This window comes from Polyergus mexicanus, unplaced genomic scaffold (assembly GCF_030449975.1).
Source record: "Polyergus mexicanus isolate NDT 795.1 unplaced genomic scaffold, iyPolMexi1.0 SCAF_5, whole genome shotgun sequence".
In the NCBI taxonomy this organism is placed as follows: Eukaryota; Metazoa; Arthropoda; class Insecta; order Hymenoptera; family Formicidae; genus Polyergus; species Polyergus mexicanus.
In genome coordinates, this window is record NW_027223325.1 from 12,012,338 (window position 1) to 12,031,089 (window position 18,752).

Sequence of the window (18,752 nt, forward strand, 5' to 3'; positions counted from 1 at the left end):
TGTCATGCTGTTCGAATTTATCGCGTCGTACATGTAAGACAGTTTCGGGATACTAACGCTTCCTTTTTTTTTTTTTTTTCTTCCCTCCGTCCTCCGGTACGTATAAACCGCGATGGGTCTCGCGCGTAAAACTAATGGAATATGGGTGTACCGGCACCAAAGTCGCACGGAATGAACTCGCGTACACTCGAAGATCGTTGCGTACGATCGCATCGCGGTACCACCTACACGTGGCAAGAATTTAAGTATCCGTGAGGAAATGGATACTAAAACACGCGCGGCTAAAGCAGACGAGGTGAATATTATCGCCGACTTCCGGACCTCCTCGTAATACTTTTGCTTCACGAGCTTAAAATCTGCCGCCTCGATATATGTGTATCTCTCTCTCTCTCTCTCTCTTTCTTCTCGTGATTTATTTTATCGAGTTATTTAATCGCGCATTCATTGCGCATCAATGCCCTTACCTCACGTACCCGCTCGCTTAAATCCCTATTTCTGTGACATCCATAATTCCTCATATAATTCCTAGATTACTATATATTCTTTTGCGCGGAACGCGTTGGTATCTAAAGTATTCAAAAATATTCAGATAGGTCGCAAAGAGGATTACACAGCCACGACGGATTGATGTTAGAAATTTTTTGCGATAAACATGCGTATATGTGCGTGTACGCTTTGAAACGTGAATGATGCGCCAATCAAGTATCATCGCGATTCTCTCGTCTGTGTGGTATCATCGGCTCGAGCCCTCAAGAAAGAAGACGACGGACACACGCTCTGCTTCGTAGGTCAGGTTGGCGACGCGTATTCTTGGGGAATTAACACACATTTGCGATGTTATTGCTTGAGAATACACGTATTTGGCCTGGCCGGTCACGTCACGCAAGACAGCGATTATTCGTCCGATTTTAGATCCCGCACGAGTCAACGTTCAAGCAACGCTCCCTGTTGCAAATAAACGATGAAAACGATGAATCGCTCAGCGTATAATATAGATACACCCATATATGTTAGTACTATGGTAAAAATTAAATGATTATTTCAAAAGGGGATTCAATTTTTTTTTTTTCTAATTGAAAAACCGCATTCTTTCGCTCGATACATCCATCATATATGTATACTACGAATATTAATAAATTTTTCAATGTACGGATAATGAAACTTATGTTGCGCGCAAACATAAAATTTCTTGGATTATGAATATGTCGAAACGTATCGCGCGCAAATGAATCTTGGAATTTAATGTGAACGATTTTACGTCAACGAGACTGATTAAGCTTTCCATGACGTAGATTTCTAAAATGTTGCAATAAATTCAGAAAATAGTTCGCGCAAGATTTTCTCGCGCTTTTGACAGTACGTAAGGACACGACTTTTCTCTTTAGCTGGCGCGAAAGAGTGATCCACAAAACTAGATGCGGTTCAGAGAAAATCCACACAGTCACTGTGTAAATCCAGTCTCATTTTGTAAAAAAAAAAAAAAAAAATTACAATAATTTCATATATATTTAAGCTTTCTTTATGTATATAAATATATTACTCCGATGTGATATCGTAGAGAATGAAATAAAGTGATAATTTGTCTCTAGCAGTATAGAAAGAGCGCAATCTTTTGTATGAGAACCGCTCGTACATAATTGCTTGTCGGTACGTCGCCAAAGATTATTAACGAAAATTTGTCGTTCTTTGTGCTGCGTCATCAAATTAAATTTATTGAACAAAAATAGAGAATTCAACTCTTTCTCTCTCTTTTTCTCTGTCCTTTCCCCCGTTTTACTTTTTGGAGAGAAAAAAATGTTATCCATGATAACGTTTCAACAATATACCAATTAAATTGTATTGAATCTTTTACCGAAAATTCTTCTCGCGCGACTATTTTCGACGGAACGAAGCTGTATATGGCGCGCGATATATTTTCCCCAGCATTCTTCACTGTTATATCTTACAAAACAAATAATGGATGCAATGTACCCATATTTACATTTCACAGGATGGGAATACGAAGAATGCAAGGGAGGCCGATTGATTTTTCGTATATCCGATTGTAATATGTATACACGCTTGTATTATTTGTCTATATACTTAAAACTATGCAAATACTATACGATATATTCGGTTGCTGATATATTAGCAGAGTACATTAATTTTATTGTACAATTTCGATCATTTTGATCGAAAATTAAATGGTATTTAATTAAATGGTTTTTAATTAAAAGTTGTTCGTTCTCGATGCGTGCGATTTTGTGCCGAGAGTTGACGATTCTTACACTGGCCTGCTCGAAATCGCGAGCTGACAAGGTACAGGATTCGCTGTGGAAGCAACGCTGAAGGGGGATTTACCCTAGGCGTGTAAATCACTCTTTAGCGCGGGCTTCGTTGAAAACTTAACAGGCCGAGTAATGAGCAGGCCGCTTTCCCGCCTTGCGGGCTACTCTACATTGGTGCCTCAGGAGTGCTTTTACTTAATGCTTTCGAGTTGTTCTCGAGAGACCTGCGTCGAGTATCCGATGTACATACATCTAAAGGCGTCGTGCTGATTACACGGAAAGACGGAAATTATGTCATCTCGTACAAATCGAAAACGTTGCGTCGCGCTTCGACACAACAACCGCATTTAAATTTCCCCTTCCATACCCTTTTTATAATCTGGATAGAAAAAAATGTGTGTACTTTACGCACACGAGGTATTTGAAGATTAAATGAAAATTTAACTTTATGTATATTATCATAGACAATCACCAAATGATTTCAACTGTAAATTAAAGAAAAATCAGGTCAAAGTTTGAGGAAGAAAAAATTATACAAATAATCTCTCTAAAATTTCGATATTTTCGATCAAATATAAAGCAATTTCGTTAAGTATCATCGTCAAACTTTCAACTTGATCTTTCCTCAAGAGAGGCAATTACAACTAACAATGATACGATTATCTTTAAATTGTTTTCTCCAATGTAATAATGAATGAAATGGAGAAGAAAAAGATATTTTTCTGCTACAGTCGACGATTCCTATGACTTTCCGACGAAAACATATTCGAGACTTGATCAATTTTTATTATTATACAACAATATATACTATCATTTTATTAGATACATATATCGGCTATCGGACGCAATCAGATGCAACGTGATTTTTCCAGATCAAATCAGCTGTTTTGCGACATTGCCAATTCCTGCATCATCAATCATTTCTTTGATAACATAAATGTATCCCATTAAATAATTCCATTATTGAGAGAGATAAACACTCCATATTTGAAAACGTAGTGAGAATTTTTACCATCTAAAACATATATATATATATATATATGTATACTAACTATTTACTAACAACAAAGATTTTTGATGATTAATCTTTGATTTTCGCTCATGCTTCATAAAACGTTGATCATCTTGCTTTTATCATTGATCAATGTACTTTATGTCTTTCGAAAAAAAAAAAGAAAAAAAATGTTCGATCTGCATTTTAAAAATTTTCAAAATTCAAACAATTGCAACTTACTTATACAATATTTTATTAATCACTTATCATTAATTGTTTTAATTTCAAACAAACAAGGCATGTTACGAAGCTTTGTTATTAGAATATTGTGACTTCGGTATAATATTTATATCTCTGAATCTATATAATTTGATGCGTTTTGAGTTTACGCAAGGATATCAGTATATCATGGGGCATAATGATAGAAATAATCTGGACCGCCGGGGCGAAATCATAGTAGCGGCATATGTTGATTGTCGATGGTTTCGCACAGCTGACAAATCTCACGGATATATTCTCCTCAATAGGATCAAACGTACATATTAGAGAATACTGTGCTGTTAATGAGGAGTGATACATAGCTAGAGCGTTCCAGAAGCTGCCTTCAAAGAGACGCAAACATAAAGCATATACATAGTTGACATATCTGTTATATGTATATATTGTATATATATATATATATATATATATATATATATATATATATATATATATAAAAACACGGAATTTTGTAATAAAATGCGAAAAACCTGAAGAACGAAGGAGATTATTTTTGTTGCGTATATCTTTAAATATAACATGTACGTGAAAAGGGTGTAAGACGATTAGAAATCTTCTCAAAGTAGATATCGTCATACGTGCTTGAGAAATAAACCGATTCCGGAAATGTGGCATATTAAACGCGAGTCTTAAACTCACATGAAACGATTAATTATGTTCGACTGGAGATATCAGGGTAGGCTAAATGCGTCGCGATATGCGTCGGAAACGGATACTGAGAGAGATACGGCCTCCAACAGCTGTACAGTTGAGTAGGACGCACGTGTGCGTGGGCGCATAGATGTTATAGGGATAGATCTTATTAGACACCCTCTAGTCCAAATCATCAAAGGGATCTAGGAGTAAGGCCCGATTAGCTTTGGCATCCTGTAGCATCGTAGGTAGGAGGATACGGAGTTGACGTAAATGTTGTCGCGAGAGAGCAAATTGACGATAGATAATGCTGTACAGTCTGCTTAGTTGGGCACTAACTAAGTAAAGCTAAACAGATATAATCATAAGCGCGCAAATGGTCCACGTTGCGTTTGCGCGTGATATCCAATAATACTATTGGGTGATTGCATAAGTTCGTGTCCGATTTAAATATAAACTTCAATAGATTATATTTTAGAGATAACACTTTTATTAATCAATTATATAGTCTCCATTCTTTTCTACAATGGTTTTTCAACGATCTATAAGCTTGTCGATTCCATTTTTGAAGAAAGAACTTGGTTTTTCTTGAAAAAAGGTGGTTGTAAGGTGGTTTTCGACAGCTTTTTCGGAATTGAGATTCTTGCCATTTGAACTATTCTGCAAAGACCGGAACAGATAAAAATCTGAAGGCGCAATATCTGGAGAATATGGCAGAATTTCCCATTGCAACTCCTGCAGTTTTCCTGCAGCTTATTCCTTTCAGTCAGGAGATGCGGCACCCACGTATCAAGCTTGGAAATGTATCCAAGCTTTTTTAAATGACGAAAAGCGGTTGAATTATCGATGTTCAGCCTCTCAGCAATATCCTCAGTTGTAATCCTTGGCTTTCTTTCCACTAAGGCACGCACAATGTCATCATCAATGCTAGAAGGCCGTCCAGAGCGGGGTTGATCCTCCATGTTGAAATCACCATTTCGAAATCTGCCAAACCACTTTTTGACTGTTCGGAGAGCAGGAGCGCGGTCCAAATAAACGCTTTGAATATTTTTTTGTGCACTCCCAACACTCACGTCTTTCCGAAATTCATATAGCATTACATGCCGCAAATGCACCTTTCGTTCACCATTTTTAATGATTTCTCTTATGCACAAATGGACTTATCTGAACAATGTCTGACGCTAAATTGACATAAGACAACGTCATCTATTCGGTGTAAGCAACAATTACCACACGAAAACAATAGAACTCCGCCATGCAGTAACTTAATGCCATCTATGAAAATCGGGCACGAACTTATGCAATCATCCAATATATATATATATATATATATATATATATATATATATATTACTATATCTGTGTCTTTTAACTTTGTTTCTCCACGTGAACGAGAACTCTTACACGAGAGTTCGAGATTTTTAATTATAGATTTTTAATTAAATCTATAATTTCCCATTAAAAAAAAAAAAAAAGCAAATAGCGTATATTATATATATATAGGGACGCATTTTATCGCGACAACTTTCGAGTCGATCGTATTCGATTAAGAAATGCGGGTATGAAAGCTCTTATGTGTTTTATGTCTCTTGGACTGTCTGCTATCGATCATATCAGATAATTCATTTTAAAAGCCTATACCGTCAGGTCATTCCGTATGCACTTTTCGAAGTAATACGACGTTTACCAGATACACTTCGGGGGACGGACGCTTGTGTGTACACTTCGTAAAGCGTCTTTTACATATTTATTACCTCATCTATACTACTACACGTCCCGCGGGGCGCATAGCGCTTTAAATGGCCGATCTTCCTTTACACGTCTCATATTTATCTAGCGAACGGCGGGATAGATCGGTAGTGTAATACGAAATATACCGCGTGTGCGGCAAATTTTAAAACAATTATCCTAGTACAAAAGTAAAAAAAAAAAAAAAATGAAAATAACGGATCGTTGTACGCGAGAGCGCGTACCTTAACGGAAATATAATTTTATACCAACATTGATCTCGGTCAATCTTGGCCCCGGGCAAGACGGTACATTACTCCTATTACCGCGGTACGCAATAATGTCGGTACATACGAGTTGCCGCCGTCTCATTTAATAAGAGCAAGAAGTTCGTACGCGCGTACAAAGCCGGCTGTTTACTCCGGCGCCGCAGCGCAATTATAATTATAATGCCATTGTCGTTGCATTGCGATGGTAAAAGGTGGGGTAGCCGCGATATGCGGGTAACGGGAGGTTTGGTGGGACGGGAGGGGGACAACGGCGGTGAAAGCCGATGTCAAATTAGCAAATCAAATTTCGCCCGAAATTATTTCAGTACGAGCTGTTAAACATCCAACGGCGAAACGAGAGACGACGACGACGACGACGACGACGACGTAGCACGTAGCATTATGCGTATAACGGAGAACGTACCGAATTTAATTCCCATTCGTTCGGAAAGAAAATAAAGATCAACCGATCCGAAGGCGAGTGAGCGCGCGTGCGATCTTCTTCGTAACCTTCATTACGGTAAATTTGCTCTAAGTCGCTTAATGAAGAGCTGTCGAGCTCTATACGCCGTATTCGCTACGTATCGAATCCCCAACTCATCTCTTATCAATTCCAAAACATCTCCCAGGTCTCTCCAGATCGCCGATATTTCTGGATTAATCCATCTTTTTTTTCTATCCGAGATGTATCTTACGGAAAAAAAAAAAAAAAAAAAAATGATCGATTTCTGTCTTCGTCGCGCTTTAATTACGAGATTCGACGAGACGACGCCAATCACTCTGTCGAAAATGCAGGCCTATTTACTTTCTGACACGTGAGATTACGCCAGACCCGTATCACATCGATTACAAAGACGTTCATGAATATTTAAATAGGGTAGCGCAGTTCAATATTCTCTCACGCCGACAGTCTGATGCGCCTGAATAGCTAATGCGCCTACAATTTTCGAACCGTCCACCTGGGTGATCGTAATGGGCGATCATAAAGTCTCCACGATTTCATATAGCTTCTCGTTTTTCTCTTCGTACATTCCGAGTTCAAATTGTTTTCGCGCAAAAAGCGATGCGTCCGTGTCGACGCAAATATCGATCTCTTTTAGGTTCGACTCTAATTATCGCCATCTTTCGATTATATCGGTAATTATAAATTATTATTGATCATTGAACGATATGAATAATAATTAGTTTTTCCATCCGTTAAGTACGTTTTCCTCGTCTGCAAATCGATATAGTTTGTAAATCATAATTCGGGCATCGACTGCCGCAAGTTCCATTCCGCAAAACCGGAGGTTGCGAATTCTTGGCAAATATCAATTGAAACGCGGTCGTATCCAGCGGACGAGGTATTCGGAAAATCCAACGAATTTCTCCCTATTATGATATATGTAGATGTAGCGTGCACGTGTCAAGAACGTGACATTGCATTAGTAGCAATCGTTGCCGTGATGAATGTTCGATTCTTGCAACTGAGTACCATTCTTCGAAACATATATTCCAAATCATTACGCACACTCGTAAGCCATTCATTATGGTCATAAGTTTTCGCGATTCTCTATTATTGAAACGATGTAATATAGCAGCATATCTTTTACAAAAAAAAAAAAAAAACAATCTTATACAAATATTTATATCATATAAGTTTTAATGTAGCGCTTAGCGTTACCTCGTCTGTTCACTGCAATAAACTACAACGCAGTTGGACATTCTTTAATTACATCAAATAAAAGAGATTTCTCTCTCTCTCTCTCTCTTTCTCTAAATTGCCATAATATTTATATTTTCATAAATAATATATTAATTTATTATATATATTGCAATCATAAGATTCCTAATAAGCTAAAAATTATTCTGTGATTCTGTGATGAAACGATATACAGATTAGACTATTTATAGACAGATAAATAAATAAATTTTCTGGCAAATAGAAGTGGAGCTGTACTGAAATTATCTTCCCTGAGGGACAAGACAATCGTCTCTATATCTCCCTCTCTCCCAAGATAAACTCTTTTGCCACGTTTTCATTAGAGTTTTCTAGTTTATTTACGGGAGAAACTGAACTTCTCTTTATTGATGGGTGAGAAATAACACACGCTCTAACGTGACAGTTCTTACCGGCTATATTTAAGGGTATTAGTATCATGTAACTCTATCGAGATGGTTTTGTTACGATTCGCTTCCACTCTCCAAATTCTGAATTAACCTTTATACTTTGCGTATCGTTATCTTTTGTGCTAAAATTTCTGTGACATTTATACTCGATTCTTTGGCACATCTTTGTCGCGAAAGTCTCTTATCACTCGATTCAAATACAAAAATATTCTCGGTAATGCTTTCATCATAACATATTGATCCGTATTTCGACCAAGTTTACGTTTAATAAACACGTTTATTAAGTCAATGAAGACTTGGGCGGTTTTTTTTTTTCAATAATAATGCTCGATTTTAGTAATTTTCCGCAATATTGTAGATATAATTGCGCCGATATTATTCCGTTTCTTTCTTTCCCTTGCCGCCCTTTTCTAGAAATTCTACATTAAAACTTGTAAAACTTTATAAAGCGTATTACTCGCGTATAGAAAAGAATTTTTTTTATTAAACAAATGATTGAAATTTAATTGGATAATATTTCTGAGAATATATATATATATATATATATATATATATATATATATATATATATATATTGAGAGCCTCTTATTTCAAAATCCCTTCACCGACCTAGGAAAACCAAACTTGCTTGATTGCTGCGGCATACGATATCCGTGCGCATTAAGCGGACGGTAATTTCTGGTAAAAGAAAAGATATGTGCGGTTACGTAATTTTCCTCGCAATAAGAACTGGTTTACTCCATGACATTATATCCTACGTTACCTCGCCAGGGGGGTTGAAGTAATATGAAGCTATGCGGATGTTGCGCGTAATTAACAATGTTGGCCTATCCCTGGCCACCAACATTCCGTTATACGTGCTCTTCCGTGCTCGTAATAAAGATTCTAGCAACACTACAGTCGGTTAAAATTGATAATCTACATCCTCATTTTACGTTATTCAATTACGCCGATTATTTTATACGTCGCTAAATATAGAACAATAATGCGAGAGGATACATATGAGAAAATTGCCAAATTCTTTTCCGTTTCTTTGTAATAACAGAAAATTTTCAAAGTAATGTCCAAAAAGATATCATAAAGCATAAACAAAATCTTTGTCAAAATCAATCATACGGGGATTATTGTCGGATCTTCTCGGAAGGGTCGTGTATGATTTTTAACCAAAAGATAAAGAACGGAACTTGGGGAACGAGTAAAATGTGACCTAGGATGAGGAACAGGGGAGATTCGTGGATGGAGGAGAAATTGAACAAGAAAAATACTTCCTAGAAGGGAAATTTCAATATCCTGGCTTGTGCTTTGCCCTGCCTATCTACCCTACTTTCATGGGAAGGGAGAAACGGAGTAGCAGCGGGGACTTTCTTAACACTCTCGAGAGGCTCCTCGTCGTTCGTGACTCCGGTAGACATTGGGGGATCACTTCCTCCTTTTTGCCAGGCTCCACGGGACAATTCCAGGGGCACCGACTGTAATTTAATTGTTAAACCGGCTATAGCACCGACGAGAGTATGACGAGAAAAAGACAATAGGGAGATATTACGGGGGACGTGGAACACGCTTTGCTTTTTGCATTTGCGTTTCGACTGAGATAGGTGAGATCCGCTGTTATTCGCCAATATCATATTTCCGATGGCTATCTGTCGAAAAGCTTTTGCCACTTATTGTTTAGCGCTTCGTAAGGAAGACTTTCCATCAAAATATAGGCCTATCGATTTTATCGTTCCGGATAAGATAATGACACTACGTCTTTATAATTAAAAGTAAGAAAAATATGCATTCGGAGAATTTTAACTTTCGGAGAATTAAATTTTATTTTTTCTGTAGACAAGATGAAATATATCACGGTTAACGCAGAAAAATGATGAATGTAAAAAAATATTCAACAATTACAAATGAACGAAATAGAAATAGAATTGTTTGTAATTTCTCTCCACCCTTTATCGATCCTCTAAAAATCTAACCATTAGAATTAATTAAAGAAACTTTGTAGAAAAACAAATTTTATGCATGAAATACATATCGAATAAAAGATATTTGCATCAATCTACGACTCACTGAACGATCCGCCGTTCTTTGACGCATCTTGGTTCGACGAAACTCCCAACAGTGTCAAGTTTGGCAAGTAAAGGTTCTAAAATATTTGGATGTTCCGGCGAAGAAAGAAACTTTAATTTAGACGAACATTGGCTATGGATGACTGAAAGAAACACAGGTCGCTACATCATTTTCTACAAATCGTTTTATCAAAATATTGAATATTTCAATCTGACTGAGTATATTTCGCAAATTAGCGGTCACGAAGTTTATATATGAATAGGAAGAATACTTTCTCATAGAATTATATTATTAGTTAATTTATTGACAAAATTTCAGAAACATTAATAGAATGTATTTTATTAACGAAGAAAATAATGCAACAATTATCCAAATCAGATTTTTAAGAATAAATACATTGACGCGATAATCAATTTTACTGCGAGGATAAAAATAAGCGACGCATTTATGATAAGCAAACTTGAAAGTAACACGACGGTGAACGTAACCACGCGTCGCGTAAACGCGTTAGACTGCGAAAATGAATTATTTTACCCGCCTTTTAAGCTGCCTGCTGAGAAAACCGGAATAGCCAAGGAAGGGACGCGAAAAGACATTTTCTAATGATATTGCGGACACCGGCCGACCATGCGTCTTCTCCACAAATATTATTAGAGCGTGAAAATTACAGTACGGAGGATATTATCGTACCTTCGTTCCCTCTTTACATTCGCAGCTGGCAAAAAATACAATAGTACAGTAATCGCATAGTAAAAAAATTTTTTTTCTATCAACACGACCCTACTTAATAAACTGAAAAGTTAAAAGGGCTGATTAAAATATCATTTTAATAAAATCGAAAATGGCTTTCCACGCAGTGTTGCCTAGCTGACTCGATGAAAAATAATTGATTGCACGAACGCGACGAGGGGGAGCGGGATGATATCGGTAGACGAGCGAGCTCATTGTCTCGTGTCTCGTAAAACGCGTCCCGCGCTTCGCGGCGGTTGCGTACGACGCGGACAACGGGCCCCTTAACAAAGGCAACATACGTTACGTAAAGTGGCCTCTTACGTAGCCGCACGGTCGGCCATTCTTTACCGCGACTTCGATACAAAGCGCACAGGCATCCCCCGTGTGCCCACCTCCCGTCCCCCTTTCACCCCCTAGTCTCTTCGTACATCGTATGAGGGAGGGAGAAGTTGGGACAGAGTCATCGGTATACGTGTGTATGGGAGGGTAATACGCGTAACGAATGTTATTGATGTGCGACGCGCGGTACAATCCCGGTAGAACCCCGAGAAGCTGGCACGCCCTTATTGTCATTTTATACGATATCTACCTCTATTTCCGGCCACAAATATCCGATAACGGCGCGGTTACGGAGACGCGCGTCCTTTTTCGAGACGGCGTATGGACGACGACGGCTATTGGGCTTTTCGAGCTCTGACCTACGTATACGACGGCAAATTGGACGGCGAAGAGCGTCACCGTCATCATCGTCGGCAGGGAAATTCATTTGTCATCGGAAAGTATCAATTTTATAACGTAAAAGAAATTGATAACGCACGTAATTGATGTACAATAATATATAGCTATGCCATCTTCGTCACGTCAAACTTTTATCGTCCCTTCTTTGTGTGACGGCTTTGTGTAAAGCATTAAAAAAAAAAAAAAAAAAAAATCTTTTTAGAAAAAAACAATAATTTCCGCGCCGCGCATGATCTTTCGAGATAGAAATCATTGTAGATTCCAATTTTCCGGTCTACGATGCATACATAATTGTCGACCTCTTACAATCCGCACGCGTTATTTGCAACGATGCACGCGATAAACTACATATTTGCGATACGATGCTCCCTTTAACGCGGCAAACATACGATTCGTCGTGCTGCAAAAAATACTCCTATCGTGATCCATCCTCCTCCGTATGTGGTTAATAAAACCGCGTTCCGTTTCGCGAGAGAGAGAAAGAGAGAGAGAGTTCCTGTTCTCTCCGACAAATACATAAACGGACGCGCTTCCTGGCGTGTACAAATTGTACGATTCTGCCGGAACTCGGTGCGACTGCCGAAGAATTGCGATTGATCGTTTTTTTTTTTTTTTTTTTTTTTTTTTTTTTTTTTTTTTAAGCAAAATTGCACGACCGCATCAAATATTTCGCCGAATATTTCATAGTTTGAACGATGCGGAAATATACATACATGGCCGTTTACATTGAGCGAGAATTCGACAGAGCCTGTATGAAAAGTTAAAATAAATATTGAATCCTATACTATGTACACGTCTAGATAGATTTGCTCGTCTCGATATTCAATCGATATGATTATCGATCAAGTCTGATTATAAGTATAATAAGTGTATGAGACAATAAATATTTTATTTTTATTATCAAAACCAGTCATCCTTCTCTCGATTATATTTGCCCGTCAATCTCAGCAATTCTTTTCCTTGTCTCTTTCCTCTTACCGTGAAAATTCTTGGCTTCCCGAATGAGAAAACCATTCAGCTACTGTGCAACAATGCGACGGATATCCGGCATCGGCACGTCCGGGATATTTTCTTAACACGACGCAACGGCAAAGTCTCGCAATGTTGCGGCAGATATGGCTTCCTCATTTCCATATATTTACAAAAGAAAAGGTTTCAAGATAGCGAAAATATAACGAAAAATAGTAAATTTCAGCAATTAAAAAATTTCCGTTAATTATAAAATATTAATTTATATAGAATATATATCGAAACTTTTATCGCATTATCGATAATTAACCATAAAAATTCTAAATTTATGTACATTAGATAATTATACATATATACAATTTCTTGTAAATTTCTTTATAGGATTGAGAAAAATTTATGTTTATCTCTCGATTAAAAAGTAGTTTTCTGTAATTAACAAGTAATGAAATATTTTTTCGTGATAATAATGTTGTCGTGTTTAAAAAAAAATTATATTTTCTTATTTTAATATTAAAATTTAAAGCGTGACATTCTTAGTATATCGCCTTTAAATAAATCATTTTTCTGTGAGAAATCATCGATAATCGGATTCCCGAATAATTGGTTGAGAACCCCCGGCAATATGCGAAGAATGTAGAACTGACCGTGGAATCTTCCATCCTCTTATCCGATTCTTGGTGGCCTCTTTCTTCCTCTCCCGTAAGGTTGATTAACTCGACGAAGCTCGCGGCATACTTATGCTAACAATACCTACAGGATCCAAACGGAATCCGCAGAAAGAGCTTCTTTCCTTCACAATGAGACTCGACGTTGCATGTTCTTTTCTTTATTTTCGGTTAACAGTGATCATCGATTTCGATTTCGCGAACCGCAGATGTACGCGGGGTGTTCCCAAAACAATATGTGGCAGAATTCTATTCAAAGTTGAAAAAATTGAATCGACTACTCTCTTGACTACTCTAAATTATTGGCCACTGATGTAATTTCCTGATAATACCGGCAATATAATTCGTCAATATCGAGCAATTATAAATACATACGGGATATAAATACATATTATATTGATCTGTATAGAGAAAAAGATCTCATAAGTAGATTAATAATAATTCAATGAATCGTCAAGTTTCGCGAAGTTTCTTTTGAATTCACGAGTCAGCGAATTTTTATTCATACATTAACTCTCACGATTCGTTAGAATATCTCAAATCGATTATCGAGAACTAATTAAAATTTATTCACTTTTTCGTCGCGATTATATTGCAGCAAGATTATTCGTTCGATAGATATCGCGTCGTAGAACGTTCGAACGTTCCCTGTATTCTGTACTCGGGCAGTTCCGAAAACTGTCGCTTCAAAACTTCAACAAGGACGACTAATGACGAAAACTTTTCAAGCATTCTTAGGGAAATTATGGCATTTTTTCGGTGCTATCCACCGAAATTATCAAGGGTAAAACTGCGGAGTGGATGTAGCGTCGACATATCATCCATCCGGAGGATTCCTTCACGAAGGATCCTTGATGCGAGATCGTACCAGTTTCGAAGGGGATTACGGAAATGATTCTCTATATATGAATTCTGCGCTATTCTCCAGCGTTAGTGAAAAGTACTTATACGTATAACGATGGCGGAATTCGCATTCCGAGAATATCTCGAAGCATATTTATCCTTATACCACGTGCGTTACGAACGCTTTCTTATAAGCCAGAGCAATAATAATGTTCAGTTCTTCGATGTAGCGCATTATACAGAGTGTTTCTAAAGGTATGCAAAAAAAAATTCGGGAGATGATTCCTTGGGTAATATCTGGAAGAAAAGTTCGTATACGTCAATCTCTTAACTGGGACATAGTTTTCGTTCGAGATACAGGCTGTTAAAATTTTTTAAATATCGAATCGACGCATTTTGAATCTTTCGGCCCCCTCGGTCCTTGGAATTAAATCCCTTGGATCTTTTTCTCCGGTTAAGCTTAAATCCTTGGTTTATATGACTCGCTTTGAAAATATTAGATATTATTATAATACATATATGGTTGAAGGTGATCATTTCCAACCATTTCTACAATTTTGTTTAATTTTGTCAAAATATATTTTTTGAAATTTCATTTTCTAATCTTGAAAAAAAAAGAAAAAACACTCTGTAACTCGAAAACTAGGTCGTTTAGGACAGTGGTGTATATGAACTACTTTTTATCGAAATATATATAAATTAATGTATAAATTACTCAAGAAATCACTCCCCGAAATTTTTCGCATGTTTACGAATACTCTGTATCTTCCAGAGCATCTTTAAAGCTACAGTGTATGAATGAATCTAGACAAAATTGGACAAAACGCTTCACCGTTGATGGAAAACGTCGCATCGTATCGTCATATAGACTATAGACGAGTATTTATTGATATTAAAGTCTATATATATATTGACTTAAATCATAAAGCTTATCCCGGGATAGCTACGCGGTTGAGTGGATTGCAAATATTGCATGCCCAGATCCACTTTTCTCTCTGCGCGTCCTCCCGTATCAATTCCCCGGTATCCACGCGCACGGTATTCGTCTTCGATTCTCTTTCGAGAGGATATACGGTTATACGCTGAGAGAGCATTTCCCGTTTTCCCTTTTTCGTCCTCGTCTTCGACACACTTTATTTCGCGGCGCGTACGAACGATAAAACTGCGTTTGCTCGATGCGGCCGATCCTTGGGGCATCAAATATTTACTCACCAAGGGGCGACATCCCCCCGCTCCGCATCATCACCCGGAAGGAAGAAAGAGAGAGAGAGAGAGTCGCGCGCGTTTACGGATTTGTTACGAAATAAACCCGACTATTAAGGGAGATTTTGACTGGCAAATGGATGCGCACCACACGAATTCACGATGCGAAGAAACGTTTATCCGCGCGACACGAGAAACAGATCTGTATTTCTCAATTGTACGATATCGTCAACAATTTTGACAGCGCTGCTATGCGAGAAAACGCTTGTAGAGAAATTTGAAGGTAAAATCCTGTACAAAGATGCATTATATATATATACACATAAAGAGGGAAATTTTTTTTTTTTTTTCCATCATTTACATCTCTGACAGAGAGATAAGCACGATAAATGAAACGATTAATCGATCCTTTCATTAAGTAATTGATCGACAATTCAGGCTGTTTTATTAATGTTTCATTAAATCTCGTGCAAGATGTACCTCCTCGTTGCCTTTTGTGCAAAAAGCATAAACGACATTGCGACGCGACCTTCTTTTACATCGGCTTTAAAACAGATAGTTAAGTTAAAAAGAATGAACGTTTATAGATCGTAACGTATTCTGTTAAGGACGCATAAAAGTCCTCGTAGTTTACGATTTAAAATCTCGTCTCTTAACTATCAAAAAAAGTCTAACTGGCCTAATTTACCGTTATATATGCTACACATTTGCGTATAAAATACCGGTGTACGGTTTGTGTAACTTTTATTTTAATCAAAACGGATACATATAATCAGCTCAAAATAATGCATGTATATTTTTGTTAATGTGCTTAAAAAAGTTTTCAAATCAATTTTGACGGAAAATAATGGCCCTGCGCACGCGCACACACACATTATCTCGTATATATTAAGAAAACGGCAATATAATTTAGAAAAAACTTTTATGTTTAATCATTAGTGCGTAAATTATACAACTTGATAAAAAAATCCGAATATTTGTGGATTCCGTTCGACAGCTTTAATCGGGATTTAATCTTCCAAACAAATTGAAGCGCATACATTTATTAAATATGCATCGCATATCTATCACCGAGAAAGAAATCGCCCTTTCCTTAATAACGAAATGATGTAGCTCGAGCGAAATCGATTCAAGTCGGATCCGTATAGCGGAAAGAACCTCTACAGCTTTATCCGTGAGTGCATCGTAAAAGTTTAACGCAAAATCGAGAGTACTTTCGCGTGTGCCTCCTTCCGCCTTTAATTTCTTCGTTAAGAATCACTCTCTCTGCCTTTCTGGAGAAAACAAAGACCGGAAGTCGAAGGAGGAACATTGCCGTAAGAAAAAAAAATGCACTGGTTTCTGGCTCCTTTACGGAATAAGTCATCTTTCATCTTATTGAAAATAAAACATGCGGTCGGAGAAAAATACACATAATCGGACAAGGTAGGTGTTAATACAATACATTATCATGTTTTATACGAAGGGGATATTTTACTAGAAATGTATACGATTTGTTTTCCGTCATAATAAAACATTAGTCTTATCGATTATTTCTATAGTCTTTTAATTATTAGGCGAACTTGTGTCACGGCTCCAAATATCTCGATTTATACGCGTTAAGGTGAAAAATTACACCTCGCGCCAGGTGTCGAGAAAGCTCAGATGGAGAACAAAGGATAATCCGGAAATGGAAGGAAGCAATAGCAAAAGGATGGAAGAGAGATAAGATTCGTGACAGAAGCAAGGAGATGAGTCGCCTACGGTAAACGGAAGCTGTACAGCCTCGTGTAGCTTCGTCTATTATTCCATCCTCGTATATACATTATGCATCGCTTTCGTAGCTTCAGCTTTCGGTTCTAGGAATAAGAATCTGTTTCGTCCTTTATCATTATGAGTTATGTCGTTAAATTCCTCCGTAGCGTCTGTATATTGCACGGTGATGACGCGTTTTTTTTTTTTTTATTCTCGCGCATCCAACTTAATTTTTTTCGATTCGTGTCTCCGTCTCTGAGACAGGAATTGTTCGACAAATTTTTTCAAAACTTTTGTTTCAATGATTTCGGATAAAAAGCAAAATATTAAATTTTAACATGACATTTTTTAATCGATATAACATACAACCTTCTTCTGGATAATCTCTTTTTTTCTTAACACGCTATCAGACATTTAATAAACAGATTATTATATACAATTCTGTGGAAAATTTTACGTCTCTCTAACTAAAGTAATCGCGCAGCGTCGCGATTAATTTATATACGTCAGATCGCTGTAATTATCATCGAAGGAAAGAACGCGACGAGATATACATCTTCTCGTCGGTTGAACGCGAAACGGATTGTTTTACGTTTCACTTACTTGCGTGGTTTTCTGCCAAGTGGCAACATATTGGCAGGAAACCTACGCTTGCTGAATAGATTGTCCAATCGATCACAAAGTTCGCACTCGATCGACCGGCGAGATATTTGTTCGGACGACAAAATACATTGCACTACGGATGCTTGACGTCCACGGCGCGACCGATCGATCATCGAATGGCACGTGATCGATTCGCGCGGCGTCCGCTGAAACCGTGAGGTTCATCGCTTCGGATGCGTCATTCGATTACACGTGAATTTGTACATGGCATATTGTAGAAAAAACATCTCTCGACACCATGCTGACATGGGATTTAATTTTTATTACATTTTATTTAATTTCTTTTCAACTTTGATATTAAATTTTCTTTTATTAACGCACAAACGCTATATCTTGCCAATAGAAGATACAAAGGCAATACAATTTACATGTCAATAATATATGCCAATGATCGTCCGTCATTCGATTATTTAGCGTCACGTCAACAGAGGGAAAGGCAAAAAGCAAAACTTAAAACGCGTGAATATTAAATACATAACGCAATAACTTTGACCGAATATCTTTTGTAATATATCACTTTTATTATTTCATTGTAAAGCTATCGCACAATTTACAACTTTCGAAAAATAATTTTTCCGCTTTATACGTACATATATGTATGGTGTATCGTAAGAGACCGTATCTGTTTTATTATCGATTAGTCGGCACCTTTCAGGTCGGCGCGACTTAATTGCGGAGGCAGGTAATATCTTTACTCCGGTATATCGCACATTGTGTGCGGAAAGACAATAGATACTCCTAGTAACACCCTGTATGACAATCTTGGCTCCCATGGAACACAACGCGCGTATAGCGTGCAACCATCCCGCGCGTTCGAGGGTTCCACGACCACCGACCAGGATATAGACCATGCGAAATCCCACCCTAA